The sequence below is a fragment of the Leptodactylus fuscus genome, chromosome 4, assembly GCF_031893055.1.
Source record: "Leptodactylus fuscus isolate aLepFus1 chromosome 4, aLepFus1.hap2, whole genome shotgun sequence".
Lineage (NCBI taxonomy): Eukaryota > Metazoa > Chordata > Amphibia > Anura > Leptodactylidae > Leptodactylus > Leptodactylus fuscus.
The window spans coordinates 162,919,835-162,940,313 of record NC_134268.1 but is presented as its reverse complement, the minus strand read 5'-3'; positions in this window follow the sequence as shown (position 1 = coordinate 162,940,313).

Here is a 20,479-nt window from a genome sequence, read left to right as displayed (position 1 = left end):
AATGTAAAACTTGTTCAGAGTGAGCGGCATAAAAAACATCCCATTGACTTGAATGGGTGGCGGCATACGTGCGCTCCCCATTGAAATCAATGTGAGGCTTTTTTACCTATTGCTTTCAAAGTGATACACGCGTATCACATTGAAAGCAATAGGTAAAAAAAGCCTGCCATTGATTTCAATAGGGAGTGTGCGTATGCCGCCACCCATTCAAGTCAATGGGATCTGTTTTTTTACGCCGCTCACTCTGAACAAGTTTTATGTTCAGAATGAGCGAGCGTTTACTCCGTGTGCAGGCTCCCTAAGAAGTAGAGTAAGTCCAGACAGGACTCTTAGGGGAGACAGTGAGAGTCCTGCTTACCCTGCCCACAGACAATGATTGACAGTGTTCTGGGTACAAACATGAACAAAGGGAAATTTGTCAATGGAGATTAGGAGGGCAGCGCTAGGCAGGGTTTTTGGCTGAGATTCTAAACTGGTAATGCCGGGCCCTGAAGTTAGGCCCTATGCATATAATGGGGAAATGTGAAAGTGAAAGCGCTGAGGGGGAAAACAACAGTTGTGACTGACAGGGACGGATTATAGCGACGGCGCCAAAGAGTCGCTGCTGAAGGGGCCGCACCACCACACACAACACACAAACATTTCACACAAACACCATATAAACATCACACAGACAGCACACATACACCAACCCACAAGCACAACACCACACAAATACCACAACACACCACACAAACACCAGACCACTCTAGACACACACACAACATAAACACCACCCTACAAATACCACATGCACACCACACACACACACACGCATGCAAGGGCCATACACACACGTAAACACACTCAGGTGGATACACACTACGCACACGGATGAACAGAGCACATGCATACTCACACACAACTACCGCACGCATGGACACTTGCACACTGCATGCACAAACACATGGATCACATGCGCACATACATATACATGGATCACACATGCATGCACAAACGCATATATACACATGGATCACATGCATGCACTGATAAAACATGTCTGATATCTTTAGTGGCTGCTTGCACACTATAGAATTTTTCACGGGCTTCGAAGCCATGGATTTGGCGGTTCCATAGACTTCTTTGTGTACAAAGCTGTGAATTTTACAGGCTCCATAGAAGTCTTTGGAGCTGACGAATCCATGGCCCAGAGACTGTATTGTTACTGTAGTGTGCAAGCCACCTTACTGAGCAGCAATATTGGTCAGGCAAAAACTGCCTAATAGTAAGATTGTCATTATTGCTTACTATACAGGGAGCCTTCATGACTGAAGCACTACAACAGATAGTTGTGTAACTGTAAACCTATTTTACTCTTTTGTCCATGAACTACTTATAAATTACACTGGAGGGAGGGGGGAAGGGCTGCACTATGATGTTATTTAGGTGTAAATCAGTGGCATAACTAGGAATGGCGGACCCCGTGGTGAACTTTTGACATGACCCCCCCCCCGGATTACATACCACCCCCCCCCCCCCCCCCCCTAGTGTCCCCTGCACACAGTATTGTGCCCCATAGTGGCCCCTGAACACAGAGTATTATGCCCCATTGTGGCCTCAGCATACAGTATTATGCCCCATAGTGACCCCTACACACAGTATTATGCCCCATAGTGGCCCCAGTACACAGTATTATGCCCCATAGTGACCCCTGAACACACAGTATTATGCCCCATAGAGGCCCCTGCACACAGGATTATACCCCATAGTGACCCCAGCATACAGTATTATACCCCATATTGACCCCTGCATACAGTATTATGCCCCATAGTGACCCCTGCACACAGTATCGTGACCCCTGCACACAGTATTATAGCCCATAGTGACCCCTACACATAGTATTATGCCCCATAGTGACCCCTACACACAGTATTATGCCCCATAGTGGCCCCTGCATACAGTATTATGCCCCATAGTGGCCTCAGCATACAGTATTATGCCCCATAGTGGCCCCTGAACATACAGTATTATGCCCCATAGTGGCCCCTGCACACAGGATTATACCCCATAGTGACCTCTACACACAGTATTATGCCCCATAGTGGCCCCTGCATGCAGTATTATACCCCATAGTGACCCCTTCATACAGTATTATGCCTCATACTGGCCCCTGCATGCTGTATTATACCCCATAGTGACCCCTGCACACAGTATTATTCCCCATAGTGACCCCTACACACAGTATTATGCCCCATATTGGCCCCTACATGCAGTATTATGCCCCATGGTGGCCCCTGAACACACAGTATTATGCTACATAGTGGCCTCAGCATACAGTATTATGCCCAATAGTGGCCCCTGAACATACAGTATTATGCCCCATAGTGGCCCCTGCACACAGGATTATACCCCATAGTGACCTCTGCACACAGTATTATATCCCATAGTGACACCAGCATACAGTATTATACCCCGTATTGACCCCTGCATACAGTATTATGCCCCATAGTGACCCCTGCACACGGTATTGTAACCCCTGCACACAATATTATAGCCCATAGTGACCCCTACACACAGTATTATGCCCCATAGTGACCCCTACACACAGTATTATGCCCCATAGTGGCCCCTGCATACAGTATTATGCCCCATAGTGACCCCTGCATACAGTATTATGCCCCATAGTGACCCCTGCGCACAGTATTATGCCCAATAGTGAACCCTGCGCACAGTATTATACCCCATAGGGACCCTTACCCACAGTATTATGACCCATGGTGGCCCCTGCACACAGTATTATGCCCTATAGTGGCCCCTGCATGCAGTATTATACCCCATAGTGACCCCTGCATACAGAATTATGCCCCATAGTGGCCCATGCACGCAGTATTATACCCCATAGTGACCCCTGCACACAGTATTATACCCCATAGTGGCCCCTACATGCAGTATTATGCCCCATGGTGGCCCCCGCACACAGGATTATACCCCATAGTGACCCCAGCATACAGTATTATACCCCATATTGACCCCTGCATACAGTATTATGCCCCATAGTGACCCCTGCACACAGTATCGTGACCCCTGCACACAGTATTATAGCCCATAGTGACCCCTACACACAGTATTATGCCCCATAGTGACCCCGACACACAGTATTATGCCTCATAGTGGCCCCTGCATACAGTATTATGCCCCATAGTGACCCCTGCATACAGAATTATGCCCAATAGTGACCCCTGCACACAGTATTATACCCCATAGGAACCCTTAAACACAGTATTATGCCCCATAGTGGCCCCTGCATGCAGTATTATACCCCATAGTGACCCGTGCATACAGAATTATGCCCCATACTGGCCCCTGCACGCTGTATTATACCCCATAGTGACCCCTGCACACAGTATTATTCCCCATAGTGACCCCTACACACAGTATTATGCCCCATATTGGCCCCTACATGCAGTATTATGCCCCATGGTGGCCCCTGAACACACAGTATTATGCCCCATAGTGGCCTCAGCATGCAGTATTATGCCCCATAGTGGCCCGTGAACATACAGTATTATGCCCCATAGTGGCCCCTGCACACAGGATTATACCCCATAGTGACCTCTGCACACAGTATTATATCCCATAATGACCCCTGCATACAGTATTATGCCCCATAGTGAACCCTGCACACGGTATTGTAACCCCTGCACACAGTATTATAGCCCATAGTGACCCCTACACACAGTATTATGCCCCATAGTGACCCCTACACACAGTATTATGCCCCATAGTGGCCCCTGCATACAGTATTATGCCCCATAGTGACCCCTGCATACAGTATTATGCCCCATAGTGACCCCTGCGCACAGTATTATGCCCAATAGTGAACCCTGCACACAGTATTATACCCCATAGGGAACCTTACCCACAGTATTATGACCCATGGTGGCCCCTGCACACAGTATTATGCCCTATAGTGGCCCCTGCATGCAGAATTATACCCCATAGTGACCCCTGCATACAGAATTATGCCCCATAGTGGCCCCTGCACGCAGTATTATACCCCATAGTGACCCCTGCACACAGTATTATACCCCATAGTGACCCCTACACACAGTATTATGCCCCATAGTGGCCCCTACATGCAGTATTATGCCCCATGGTGGCCCCTGCACACAGTATTATGCCCCATAGTGGCCTCTGCACACAGTATTATGTCCAATAGTGACCCCTGCACACAGTATTATGCCCCATGGTGGCCCCTGCACACAGTATTATGTCCCATAGTGGCCCCTGCGCACAGTATTATGCCCCATGGTGGCCCCTGCACACAGTATTATACCCCATAGTGGCTTCTGCACACAGTATTATGCCCCATAGTGGCCCCTGAATACAGTATTATGCCCCATAGTGGCCCCTGCACACAGTATTATGCCCTATAGTGGCCCCTGCATGCAGTTTTTTACCCCATAGTGACCCCTGCATACAGAATTATGCCCCATAGTGGCCCCTGCAAGCAGTATTATACCCCATAGTGACCCCTGCACACAGTATTATACCCCATAGTGACCCCTACACACAGTATTATGCCCCATAGTGGCCCCTACATACAGTATTATGCCCCATGGTGGCCCCTGCACACAGTATTATGCCCCATAATGGCCCCTGCACACAGTATTATGTCCAATAGTGACCCCTGCACACAGTATTATGCCCCATGGTGGCCCATGCACACAGTATTATGTCCCATAGTGGCCCCTGCGCACAGTATTATGCCCCATGGTGGCCCCTGCACACAGTATTATACCCCATAGTGGCTTCTGCACACAGTATTATGTCCCATAGTGGCCCCTGAATACAGTATTATGCCCCATAGTGGCCCCTGCACACAGTATTATGCCCTATAGTGGCCCCTGCATGCAGTTTTTTACCCCATAGTGACCCCTGCATACAGAATTATGCCCCATAGTGGCCCCTGCAAGCAGTATTATACCCCACAGTGACCCCTGCACACAGTATTATACCCCATAGTGACCCCTACACACAGTATTATGCCCCATAGTGGCCCCTACATGCAGTATTATGCCCCATGGTGGCCCCTGCACACAGTATTATGCCCCATAATGGCCCCTGCACACAGTATTATGTCCAATAGTGACCCCTGCACACAGTATTATGCCCCATGGTGGCCCCTGCACACAGTATTATACCCCATAGTGGCTTCTGCACACAGTATTATGCCCCATAGTGGCCCCTGAATACAGTATTATGCCCCATAGTGGCCCCTGCACACACAGTATTATGCCCCATAGTGGCCCCTACACACAGTATTATGCCCCATAGTGGCCCCTGCACACACAGTATTATGTCCTATAGTGGCCCCTGCAAACAGTATTATACCCCATAGTGACCCTTACATACAGAATTATGCCCCATAGTGACCCCTGCACACAGTATTGTGACCCCTGCACACAGTATTATAACCCATAGTGACCCATACACACAGTGTTATGCCACATAGTGGCCCCTACACACAGTATTATGCCCCATAGTGGCCCCAGTACACAGTATTATGCCCCATAGTGACCCCTGCACACAGGATTATACCCCATAGTGACCCCTGCACACAGTATTATACCCCATAGTGACCCCTGCATACAGTATTATGCCCCATAGTGACCCCTGCACACAGTATTATAGCCCATAGTTACCCCTACACACAGTATTATGCCCCATAGTGACCCCTACACACAGTATTATGCCCCATAGTGGCTCCTGAATACAGTATTATGCCCCATAGTGACCCCTGCATACAGTATTATGCCCCATAGTGACCCCTGAATACAGTATTATGCCCCATAGTGGCCCCTGCACACACAGTATTATGCCCCATAGTGGCCCCTGCACACACAGTATTATGCCCCATAGTGGCCCCTGCAAACACAGTATTATGCCCCATAGTGGCCCCTAAACACACAGTATTGTACCCCATAGTGGCCCGTGCACATAGTATTATGCCCCATAGTGGCCCCTACACACAGTATTATACCCCATAGTGACCCCTACATACAGAATTATGCCCCATAGTGACCCCTGCACACAGTATTGTGATCCCTGCACACAGTATTATAACCCATAGTGACCCCTACACACAGTATTATGCCCCATAGTAGCCCCTACACACAGTATTATGCCCGATAGTGGCCCCAGTACACAGTATTATGCCCCATAGTGAACCCTGCACACAGGATTATACCCCATAGTGACCTCTGCACACAGTATTATATCCCATAGTGACACCAGCATACAGTATTATACCCCGTATTGACCCCTGCATACAGTATTATGCCCCATAGTGACCCCTGCACACGGTATTGTAACCCCTGAACACAATATTATAGCCCAAAGTGACCCCTACACACAGTATTATGCCCCATAGTGACCCCTACACACAGTATTATGCCCCATAGTGGCCCCTGCATACAGTATTATGCCCCATAGTGACCCCTGCATACAGTATTATGCCCCATAGTGACCCCTGCGCACAGTATTATACCCCATAGGGACCCTTACCCACAGTATTATGACCCATGGTGACCCCTGCACACAGTATTATGCCCTATAGTGGCCCCTGCATGCAGTATTATACCCCATAGTGACCCCTGCATACAGAAATATGCCCCATAGTGGCCCCTGCACGCAGTATTATACCCCATAGTGACCCCTGCACACAGTATTATACCCCATAGTGACCCCTACACACAGTATTATGCCCCATAGTGGCCCCTACATGTAGTATTATGCCCCATGGTGGCCCCTGCACAAAGGATAATACCCCATAGTGACCCCAGCATACAGTATTATACCCCACATTGACCCCTGCATACAGTATTATGCCCTATAGTGACCCCTGCACACAGTATCGTGACCACTGCACACAGTATTATAGCCCATAGTGACCCCTAAAACAGTATTATGCCCCATAGTGGCCCCTACATGTAGTATTATGCCCCATGGTGGCCCCTGCACACAGGATTATACCCCATAGTGACCCCAGCATACAGTATTATACCCCATATTGACCCCTGCATACAGTATTATGCCCCATAGTGACCCCTGCACACAGTATCATGACCCCTGCACACAGTATTATAGCCCATAGTGACCTCTACACACAGTATTATGCCCCATAGTGACCCCTACACACAGTATTATGCCCCATAGTGGTCCGTGCATACAGTATTATGCCCCATAGTGACCCCTGCATACAGAATTATGCCCAATAGTGACCCCTGCACACAGTATTATACCCCATAGGGACCCTTACACACAGTATTATGCCCCATAGTGGCCCCTGCATGCAGTATTATACCCCATAGTGACCCCTGCATACAGAATTATGCCCCATACTGGCCCCTGCACGCTGTATTATACCCCATAGTGACCCCTGCACACAGTATTATTCCCCATAGTGACCCCTACACACAGTATTATGCCCCATATTGGCCCCTACATGCAGTATTATGCCCCATGGTGGCCCCTGAACACACAGTAATATGCCCCATAGTGGCCTCAGCATGCAGTATTATGCCCCATAGTGGCCCCTGAACATACAGTATTATGCCCCATAGTGGCCCCTGCACACAGGATTATACCCCATAGTGACCTCTGCACACAGTATTATATCCCATAGTGACCCCAGCATACAGTATTATACCCCATATTGACCCCTGCATACAGTATTATGCCCCATAGTGACCCCTGCACACGGTATTGTAACCCCTGCACACAGTATTATAGCCCATAGTGACTCCTACACACAGTATTATGCCCCATAGTGACCCCTACACACAGTATTATGCCTCATAGTGGCCCCTGCATACAGTATTATGCCCCATAGTGACCCCTGCGCACAGTATTATGCCCAATAGTGAACCCTGCACACAGTATTATGCCCCATAGGGACCCTTACCCAGGGTATTATGACCCATGGTGGCCCCTGCACACAGTATCATGCCCTATAGTGGCCCCTGCATGCAGTATTATACCCCATAGTGACCCCTGCATACAGAATTATGCCCCATAGTGGCCCCTGCACGCATTATTATACCCCATAGTGACCCCTGCACACAGTATTATACCCCATAGTGACCCCTACACACAGTATTATGCCCCATAGTGGCCCCTACATGCAGTATTATGCCCCATGGTGGCCCCTGCACACAGTATCATGCCCAATAGTGGCCCCTGCACACAGTATTATGTCCCATAGTGGCCCCTGCGCACAGTATTATGCCCCATGGTGGCTCCTGCACACAGTATTATATGCCATAGTGGCTTCTGCACACAGTATTATGCCCCATAGTAGCCCCTGAATACAGTATTATGCCAAATAGTGGCCCCTGCACACACAGTATTATGCCCCATAGTGGCCCCTGCACACACAGTATTATGCCCCATAGTGGCCCCTGCAAACACAGTATTATGCCCCATAGTGGCCTCTGCATACAGTATTATGCCCCATAGTGGCCTCTGCATACAGTATTATGCCCCATAGTGGCCCCTAAACACACAGTATTATGCCCCATAGTGGCCCCAGTACACAGTATTATACCCCATAGAGGCCCGTGCACATAGTATTATGCCCCATAGTGGCCCCTGCACACAGTATTATACCCCATAGTGACCCCTGCATACAGAATTATGCCCCATAGTGACCCCTGCACACAGTATTGTGACCCCTGCACACAGTATTATAACCCATAGTGACCCCTACACACAGTATTATGCCCCATAGTGGCCCCTACACACAGTATTATGCCCCATAGTGGCCCCAGTACACAGTATTATGCCCCATAGTGACCCCTGCACACAGGATTATACCCTATAGTGACCCCTGCACACAGTATTATACCCCATAGTGACCCCTGCATACAGAATTATGCCCCATAGTTACCCCTGCACACAGTATTATAGCCCATAGTGACCCCTACACACAGTATTATGCCCCATAGTGACCCCTACACACAGTATTATGCCCCATAGTGGCTCCTGAATATAGTATTATGCCCCATAGTGAACCCTGCATACAGTATTATGCCCCATAGTGACCCCTGCGCACACAGTATTATGCCCCATAGTGGCCCCTGAATACAGTATTATGCCCCATAGTGGCCCCTGCATACACAGTATTATGCCCCATAGTGGCCCCTGCACACACAGTATTATGCCCCATAGTGGCCCCTGCAAACACAGTATTATGCCCCATAGTAGCCTCTGCATACAGTATTATGCCCCATAGTGGCCCCTAAGCACATAGTATTATACCCCATAGTGGCCCGTGCACATAGTATTATGCCCCATAGTGGCCCCTACACACAGTATTATACCCCATAGTGACCCCTGCATACAGAATTATGCCCCATAGTGACCCCTGCACACAGTATTGTGATCCCTGCACACAGTATTATAACCCATAGTGACCCCTACACACAGTATTATGCCCCATAGTGGCCCCTACACACAGTATTATGCCCCGTAGTGGCCCCAGTACACAGTATTATGCCCCATAGTGACCCCTGCACACAAGATTATACCCCATAGTGACCCCTGCACACAGTATTATACCCCATAGTGACCCCATGCTTACAGTATTATGCCCCATAGTGACCCCTGCACACAGTATTATAGCCCATAGTGACCCCTACACACAGTATTATGCCCCATAGTGACCCCTACACACAGTATTATGCCCCATAGTGGCTCCTGAATACAGTATTATGCCCCATAGTGACCCCTGCATACAGTTTTATGCCCCATAGTGACCCCTGCGCACACAGTATTATGCCCCATAGTGGCCCCTGAATACAGTATTATGCCCCATAGTGGCCCCTGCACACACAGTATTATGCCCCATAGTGGCCTCTGCATACAGTATTATGCACCATAGTGGCCCCTGCACACACAGTATTATGCCCCATAGTGGCCCCTGCACACACAGTATTATGCCCCATAGTGGCCTCTGCATACAGTATTATGGCCCATAGTGGCCCCTGCACACACAGTATTATGCCCCATAGTGGCCCCAGTACACAGTATTATACCCCATAGTGGCCCCTGCACATAGTATTATGCCCCATAGTGGCCCCTACACACAGTTTTATACCCCATAGTGGCCCCTGCGCACAGTATTATGCCCCATGGTGGCCTTTGCACACAGTATTATACCCCATAGTGGCTTCTGCACACAGTATTATGCCCCATAGTGGCCTCTGCATACAGTATTATGCCCCATATTGGCCCCTGCACACACAGTATTATGCCCCATAGTGGCCCCTGAATACAGTAATATGCCCCATAGTGGCCTCTGCATACAGTATTATGTCTCATAGTGGCCCCTAAACACACAGTATTATGCCCCATAGTGGCCCCAGTACACAGTATTATGCCCCATAGTGGCCCCTGCACACAGTGTTATGCCCCATAGTGGCCCCTGCACACAGAATTATACCCCATATTGACCCCTGCATACAGTATTATGCCCCATAGTGACCCCTGCGCACAGTATTATAAACCATAGTGACCCCCAAACACACAGTATTATGCCCCATAGTGGCCCCTACACACAGTATTATGCCCCATAGTGGCCCCTGCATACAGTATTATGCCCCATAGTGAACCCTGCATGCAGTATTATGCCCCATAGTGACCCCTGCGCACAGTATTATGCCCCATAGTGAACCCTGCACACAGTATTATACCCCATAGGGACCCTTACCCACAGTATTATGACCCATGGTGGCCCCTGCACACAGTATTATGCCCCATAGTGGCCCCTGCACGCAGTATTATACCCCATAGTGACCCCTGCATACAGAATTATGCCCTATAGTGGCCCCTGCACGCAGTATTATACCCCATAGTGACCCCTGCATACTGAATTATGCCCCATAGTGACTCCTACACACAGTATTGTAACTCCTGCACACAGTATTATACCCCATAGTGACCCCTACACACAGTATTATGCCCCATAGTGGCCCCTACACACAGTATTATGCCCCATAGGGGCCCCTGCATACAGTATTATGCCCCATAGTGACCCCTGCATACAGTATTATGCCCCATAGTGACCCCTGCGTACAGTATTATGCCCCATATTGAACCCTGCACACAGTATTATACACCATAGTGACCCCTACACATAGTATTATGTCCCATGGTGGCCCCTGCATACAGTATTATGCTCCATGGTGGCTTCTGCACACAGTATTATGCCCCATAGTGGCCCCTAAACACACAGTATTATGCCCCATAGTGGCCCCAGTACACAGTATTATGCCCCATAGCGGCCTCTGCACCCAGTATTATGCCCCATAGTGGCCCCTGCACAAAGTTTTGTACCCCATAGTGAACCCTGCATACAGTATTATACCCCATAGTGACTCCTGCACACAGTATTATACTCCATAGTGACCCCTGCATACAGAATTATGCCCCATATTGACCCCTGCACACAGTATTCTGACCCCTGCACACAGTATTATAACCCATAGTGAACCCTACACACAGTATTATGTCCCATAAAGGCCCCTACACACAGTATTATGCCCCATAGTGGCTTCTGCACACAGTGTTATGCCCCATAGTGGCCTCTGCATACAGTATTATGCCCCATAGTGACCCCTGCACAGAGTATTATACCCCATAGTGGCCCCTAAACACACAGTATTATGCCCCATAGTGGCCTCTGTACACAGTATTATGCCCCATAGTGGCCTCTGCACACTGTATTATGCCCCATAGTGGCCCCTGCACACAGTATTGTACCCCATAGTGACCCCTGCACAGAGTATTATACCCCATAGTGACCCCTGCACACAGTATTATACCCCATAGTGACCCCTGCATACAGAATTATGCCCCATAGTGACCCCTGCACACAGTATTCTGACCCCTGCACACAGGATTATAACCCATAGTGAACCCTACACACAGGATTATAACCCATAGTGAACCCTACACACAGTATTATGCCCCATAGTGGCCCCTATACACAGTATTATACCCCATAGTGACCCCTGCACACAGTATTATGCCCCATAGTGGCCCCTGCACACAGTATTATACCCCATAGTGACCCCTACACACAGAATTATGTCCCATAGTGGCTCCTGCGCACAGTATTATGCCCCATAGTGGCTCCTGCACACAGTATTATGTCCCATAGTGGCCCCTGCGCACAGTATTATGCCCCATGGTGGCCCCTGCACACAGTATTATGTCCCATAATGGCCCCTGCACACAGTACTATGCCCCATGGTGGCCTTTGCACACAATATTATACCCCATAGTGGCTTCTGCACACAGTATTATGCCCTATAGTGGCCTCTGCATACAGTATTATGCCCCATAGTGGCGCCTGCACACACAGTATTATGCCCCATAGTGGCCCCTAAACACACAGTATTATGCCCCATAGTGGCCCCAGTACACAGCATTATGCCCCATAGTGACCCCTGCACACAGTATTCTGACCCCTGCACACAGGATTATAACCCATAGTGAACCCTACACACAGGATTATAACCCATAGTGAACCCTACACACAGTATTATGCCCCATAGTGGCCCCTATACACAGTATTATACCCCATAGTGACCCCTGCACACAGTATTATGCCCCATAGTGGCCCCTGCACACAGTATTATACCCCATAGTGACCCCTACACACAGAATTATCTCCCATAGTGGCTCCTGCGCACAGTATTATGCCCCGTAGTGAACCCTGCACACAGTATTATACCCCATAGTGACCCCTGCATACAGAATTATGCCCCATAGTGACCCCTGCACACAGTATTCTGACCTCTGCACACAGTATTATAACCCATAGTGAACCCTACACACAGTATTATGCCCCATGTTGGCCCCTGTACACAGTATTATGCCCCATAGTGACCCCTACATACAGTATTATGCCCCATAGTGACCCCTGCGCACAGTATTATGCCCCGTAGTGAACCCTGCACACAGTATTTTACCCCATAGGGACCCTTACCCACAGTATTATGACAGATGGTGGCCCCTGCACACAGTATTATGCCCCATAGTGACCCCTGCACACAGTATTATACCCCATAGTGACCCCTGCATACAGAATTATGCCCCATAGTGACCCCTGCACACAGTATTCTGACCCCTGCACACAGTATTATAACCTATAGTGAACCCTACACACAGTATTATGCCCCATGGTGGCCCCTGTACACAGTATTATCCCCCATTGTGTCCCCTGCACACAGTATTATACCCCATAGTGGTTTCTGCACACAGTGTTATACCCCATAGTACCCCTGCACACAGTATTATACCCCATAGTGGCCCCTACACACAGTATTATGCCCCATATTGGCCCCTGCACACAGTATTATGTCCCATAGTGGCCCCTGCGCACAGTATTATGCCCTATGGTGACCCCTGCAGACAGTATTATACCCCATAGTGGTTTCTGCACACAGTATTATATCCCATAGTACCCCTGCACACAGTATTATACCCCATGGTGGCCCCTGCACACAGTATTATGCCCCATAGTGGCCCCTGCACACAGTATTTTGCCCCATATTGGCCCCTGCACACAGTATTATACCCCATGGTGGCCCCTGCACACAGCATTATACCTCATAGTGGCCCCTTCATCCAGGATTATACCCCATTGTGGACACCCATGAACAAAGATAAAAAAAAACCCTCTTACTTACCTATCCCTGGCTCCGCTGTACTTCCTGCTGATCGCGGCCATCTTCAATGACGTCCGAGACGTCATGTGACCCGGGGGGCCTGCGTTGCAACGCAAAGGACGGATGTGATTTCTGGGACGTCACGCAAGTAGGCCCGAAGCCTGACCGGAGAGGTAAGTAACACAGTTTTTTTATGTTCCCTTACCTCTCTTTGGCCTCCGGTCATTATACTCGGGGGTATTTTCAGACCCCGGAGTATAATAATACTGTTTGCGGGGCCCACAGCGTCACTTACCGATCCCGGCTACTGCCAGGATCGGTAAGTAAATAGGGCCTGTTACCGTTTGGAGTAACTCCAGCCAATAACGGCTTTAAAAAAACAAAAAAACAAAAAACAAAACGCAGCGGTATTGGCTGTCGCCGGGCCCCCTTACGTCCCAGGCCCTGTGGCAGCCGCTACCTCTTCTGCCCCGGTAGTTACGTCCCTGGTGTAAATATTTTATATGTTTGTGTAAGGTGCATACATTTTTATTTTTGATAAGAAATAGTTCAAAAAATTGTTGAAATAGTTTATACTACATAATATGTATTGAATATGTAAAAGCAATAAAAAATTCTTGTTTATCTGGATTTCACAATAAAGTGATGATATCTTACCTCTGGTGACTCGCTATTAGCGGTTCTCTTCGTAATCCGCAGGTGTCGATCAGGTGTCTGTAATAAAAAACTGTCGCTTTCTGTCGCTTCTGTCGCTTTCTCACAAGTGGGAGCAATAGGGAGCCGGTCTAATCTCTAAAAGAGCAATCGCTGACTGGCACCAACTGACGTTTCTTTTCCAGGTTTGTAGCCGCATGCTGTGATTCTATTGGCTGATGTTTGCGGCACATGCCAGGATAAGTCATGCGGCACATGCCAGTGCCAGTTATACTGCAGTAAAATATATTACATGTATTCTCTATTATGACAATTAACAGAAATTTAGAAAAACTCAGCATTGAAAGTCACATATAAAAAAAACAGATCAAAAACATTAACATTAAAGTCATGTCAGGAGAGAAATGTAAAGAGCTTGAAATATAAATATTAGAGATGAGCGAACACTAAAATGTTCGAGGTTTGAAATTCAATTCGAACAGCCGCTCACTGTTCGAGTGTTCGAATGGGTTTCGAACCCCATTATAGTCTATGGGGAACATATACTCGTTAAGGGGGAAACCCAAATCCGTCTCAGGAGGGTCACCAAGTCCACTATGACACCCCAGGAAATGATACCAACACCCTGGAATGACACTGGGACATTAGGGGAAGCATGTCTTGGGGCATAAAAGTCACTTTATTTCATGGAAATCTCTGTCAGCTTGCGATTTTCGCAAGCTAACTTTTTCCCATAGGAATGCATTGGACAGCGCTGATTAGCCAGAGTACGGAATTCGACCAATCAGCGCTGGCTCTGCTGGAGGAGGTGTCTAAGATCGCTCCACACCAGTCTCCATTCAGGTCCGACCTTAGACTCCGCCTCCTCCGGCAGAGCCAGCGCTGATTGGCCGAAGGCTGGCCAATGCATTCCTATGGGTATGCAGAGACTCAGCAGTGTTGAGCCAGTTCTCCTCAACTACACCGTGTGCCGGTCAGCCTGTGCGAGCTCGGCACACACTCAGCTCTGCATCACCGCTGGCGTTGGCCAGCATTGATTGGCCAGTATACAGAATCAGTATACAGAATCAGCAGAACCCTTGTGCACCCTCGACTCTGCTACATCTGAGCCGAGGGTGCGCTAGAACCCTTGTGCACACTCGGCTCTGCTACATCAGAGCCGAGGGTGCAGTAGAACCCTTGTGCACACTCGGCTCTGCTACATCAGAGCCGAGGGTGCAGTAGAACCCTTGTGCACACTCGGCTCTGCTACATCAGATGTAGCAGATCCGAGGGTGCACTAGAACCCTTGTGCACACTCGGCTCTGCTACATCATAGCCGAGGGTGCACTAGAACCCTTGTGCACACTCGGCTCTGCTACATCAGATGTAGCAGAGCTGAGGGTGCACTAGAACCCTTGTGCACACTCGGCTCTGCTACATCAGATGTAGCAGAGCCGAGGGTGCACTAGAACCCTTGTGCACACTCGGCTTTGCTACATCAGATGTAGCAGATCCGAGGGTGCACTAGAACCCTTGTGCACACTCGGCTCTGCTACATCAGAGCCGAGGGTGCACTAGAACCCTTGTGCACACTCGGCTCTGCTACATCAGATGTAGCAGAGCTGAGGGTGCACTAGAACCCTTGTGCACACTCGGCTCTGCTACATCAGATGTAGCAGAGCCGAGGGTGCACTAGAACCCTTGTGCACACTCAGCTCTGCTACATCAGATGTAGCAGAGCCGAGGGTGCGCTAGAACCCTTGTGCACACTCGGCTCTGCTACATCAGAGCCAAGGGTGCACTAGAACCCTTGTGCACACTCAGCTCTGCTACATCAGATGTAGCAGAGCCGAGGGTGCACTAGAACCCTTGTGCACAATCAGCTCACGCTAATAGAATGCATTGGCCAGCGCTGATTGGCCAATGCATTCTATTAGCCTGATGAAGCAGAGCTGAATGTGTGTGCTTAGCTCAACTACTCCACCGGTGTAGTTGAGCTAAGCACACACATTCAGCTCTACTTCATCATGCCAATAGAATGCATTGGCCAGCGCTGATTGGCCAGAGTACGGAATTCGACCAATCAGCGCTGGCTCTGCTGGAGGAGACGGAGTCTAAGGTCGGACCAGAATGGAGACTGGTGTGGAGCGATCTTAGACTCCGCCTCCTCCAGCAGAGCCAGCGCTGATTGGTCGAATTCCGTACTCTGGCCAATCAGCGCTGTCCAATGCATTCCTATGGGAAAAAGTTTATCTCACAAAAATCACAATTACACACCCGATAGAGCCCCAAAAAGTTATTTTTAATAACATTCCTACCTAAATAAAGGTTATCCCTAGCTATCCCTGCCTGTACAGCTGTCCCTGTCTCATAGTCACAAAGTTCACATTCTCATATGACCCGGATTTGAAATCCACTATTTGTCTAAAATGGAGGTCACCTGATTTCAGCAGCCAATGACTTTTTCCGATTTTTTTCGATGCCCCCGTTGTCGTAGTTCCTGTCCCACCTCCCCTGCGCTGTTATTGGTGCAAAAAAACGCCAGGAAAGGTGGGAGGGGAATCAAATTTTTTTGGAGTTTGCCACGTGGTGTTCGATTCGAATCGAACACATCGAACAGCCTGATATCCGATCGAACATGTGTTCAATAGAACACTGTTCGCTCATCTCTAATAAATATGTTACACATGGCTGATAGTGTGTGCATCTCCATTCTTATTATACAGTAAGGCTTCATGCACCAGTGTATGGCCAGTGATTGGGTGCAGCAGTGATGTGTGTATACAGCACCTGCAGATATATCTTCGAGGCAAGGGCCAGAAGGAAGTGTTGGAAGCAGCAGTGAGCAGGACAGGTAAATATAGCTTAGGGCTCGTTCACATCTGCGTCCGGTCTCCATTCTGCAGGTTTCCGTTTCCTGCACAAAACAGAGGCAGGAGACGGTAACCTGCAGGAGTCTTTCTCACCCATTCATTTGAGTGGGTTTGAAAGATGTCCAGCCGTGAGCGCCGGTGAGCGTTTTATGCTCTCCACCGCGAAACCGGGTTTTTTAAACCGGACACAGAGTCGGACATGCAGTACTCTGTGTCCAATTTTAATAAAATGGTTTTGCGGCGGAGAGCATAAAACGCTCACCGACGCTCACGGCCGGACCAGGTCTGGCAGGTTTTGCAGAAGACGGAAACCACAGAACGGACTGCCGAATGCAGGTGTGAACCTAGTGTTAGTATTTTGTCCTATTTTTAAACATTTCCTGCACCACACCAAAAATGTTTTAACTTGGAAAAACCCTTTCAGTGCTTCCTAGGAGAGAAGACAATGCAATGATATGGACTGGAATGGTACATTAGGCTCAAAATATACTAAAAACGAAATAAATGCTCACAAATGAAGAAGTCCTTCTACATAATGACTATGCTTTCTTTGCATGGGAAGAATATGCAAATCTGACTTCCATGATGTAATTAGGATGCCAGTGCCTCAAGTATGCACACCAATAGAGGGCGCTGACTGAGAATGTGCAAGTCTATCTTCCATGATGCAATTAGGAAGACAGAGTCTCAGTCAAGACATCCAATAGAGGGCGCTCCCTTTAACATCATGCCGACCTTCTCAGAGGCCTTTGTTTTTGAAATGATGTTGGGATTTTACCAGATACAGTCTCTCAGCCAAGGACAGCTGTTTTGATGTACTTGCATCTCATCAGCTTGGCGCAGAGAGGACTGGTCTGGCAGAGGTGAGAGGCTTAGACAGCGTTGAGGGGATATCGTCACTCCATAGGGAGAGACCACCATTTAGGTGTGTGGAGTCTTATTAAGCCATGAGCGCTCCACTGTGCAAAGGAACTATGCTTTCTTTGTAATAACTAGGACAGAGACCACCCATTATCATGCAGCATGCTGCAAACACTCAGTGTAATGCTTGGATCAAACCCACTAACACACCCACACACACAGACTGTTTGTAGGAAAGTGATAAATGTGATGTTATGTGGATAGCACAGCTACAGAGCACTTGTCATCAGTTTCAGTATGTTGTTCTAAGTATATATTACACAGTCTGAGGGTTTATTCATATAACCAGTTTACAAGAAATGGACTACTTCAGTCAGCCATAACATTAAAGCTACTGATGGATACTACTATAGGCCGTAACGTATGGTCTAATCATGCCCCCATCCTCCCATCCCTGACAGTTCTTGAACAGTGTAGACTATAATGTGTGTGGTTTCCGCACAAAACATGCGGAGAGAAATCCTGCAAGCAGCACTTTTCTCATCTCATGTTTTGTGTGTAAACCAAGCGGAAACCACATGGACTCCATTATAGTCTCTGCGGTTCTCGGGTTTCCTTAGGTGACTACTTTTTTATGCATTTAGGTTGCCATTCAGGGGGCCCCCAAACAGACTCCCCAAACGTAAACCTGAACGCAGATGTGACCCGGGACTAAAGTGGCGACTTCCCAGGCCAGTACTTCCTTCACCATCCTGGATGTGATGAGACCCCTCTCTTGATGCAATGGAAAGTGCTACAAAGCATTCTATGGGGAATTTTATTCAATAAGATTTGAGTGCGTGATGTGAGAGGGCCCTCTAGGCAGAAAATTTTCATTCTATCCCATAAACTGCCCATGGATTTCCAAAGAGGCCTCCAGAATTGCTGGTCTGAGTGTCCATGCTACCCATCACATCTAAAAACATCTACAGTGGGCTTCTGAGCATCAGAACTATACAATGTAGTAAAAGATGAAGGTGGGCTGGTCTGCTCACTACATCTGTGCTGGATGTCCGTCCAATGCAGATCTGTCATAAATCACAGCACACAAAAGTGTTGCAAGCCTGACTTTTTCATCTGATGAATTCAGATTAGAAAGTTGGACACCCAACAGATACCGTTGTAGTCAATGGGGTCCCTCAGGCTCCATTATTCTTATTAGGGGGGTTATTACTGATAAGGAGGAACTATTACTGATATAGGGCACTGTTTGTAAGCGGGGACTATTATTTATAATGAGGCGCTATAATAATTGATGAGGGGGTGCAAAATCTATTAGGCGGTACAAAGGTGGTTATTTGAATTGTGTGTGGGTATAAGGAGAGGTGATTGTTACTGTTTTGTGGGCAGAAAGGGGGCACTATTAAAGGGAATGCCACTGGAAAAATTATGGCCTTGTTGGTATATCAGCATTTGGGGCTCTGCTTTTAATTTTGTCCAGGGCTACAGTTTGTCTCAAATTGGCTGTGGCCGGAGACTCCATCACAGATGTCAACCCAGCCTTACTTGTACTGCACAACCTTACAGGGAAGGTTACATAGCGGAATAACACTTTCTGATAGCTGTAGCATTAGATTTTAGGAATGAGTACATGAGGCACAGTCTGGCAGATTAAATCCCTCAATTTGCATCAGATTAGAGTATTTTCCAGAATGATAAATAAAATAGATCTCCAATAATTTTTTCCTTGTTGGTCTGAGATTTGCAGAACATACACAGTGCACAAACCCCATTGTGTCTTGTATAGTAAATCTCTGGATGTCACAAATAAAGTCATTTCTTTATGATATGCTGAAGCAGTTACAGAATATCTGAAATAATGAGTAATATGTGCCGTATGCCTCGGAAAGTGAGAATATCAGCCAAGTTGAGCACTTTGTATACACAGTACACACACAGCAGCGGAGGAGTTACACTGTAATATATGATATTATTTCCATATAAAGTAAAAGAACATCGCTCTTATCAACACGAAACTAGAATGTTCTGAGCGGTGGCCACTGCATCGCAATTCTGATTAAAAAGAAAAGAAAAAAAAACATCACAGCACATCAAATGTGATGTGAACGGGACCTAATCTGAACCTTGGCAGCATAATTGTGAGAATGTTGAATACATAAATATTTTATTAAAAAAAAAAAAAAAAATTAACTTCGAAATATTGAACTTAGTTAATCTAATTATAAAGTTCTGCAGTTTTCCATGTTTGTTTCACCTGAACTGTTAGGCTTAGAGTTCACACGGGGTATTTTGGTTGTGCGGTTTTTCTGCACGTTTTTTACACGTGTAAAAAATGTCATTGAAGTCAATGGGAGTCTGATTTTTACATGTGTATTCTTTGACACGTGTATT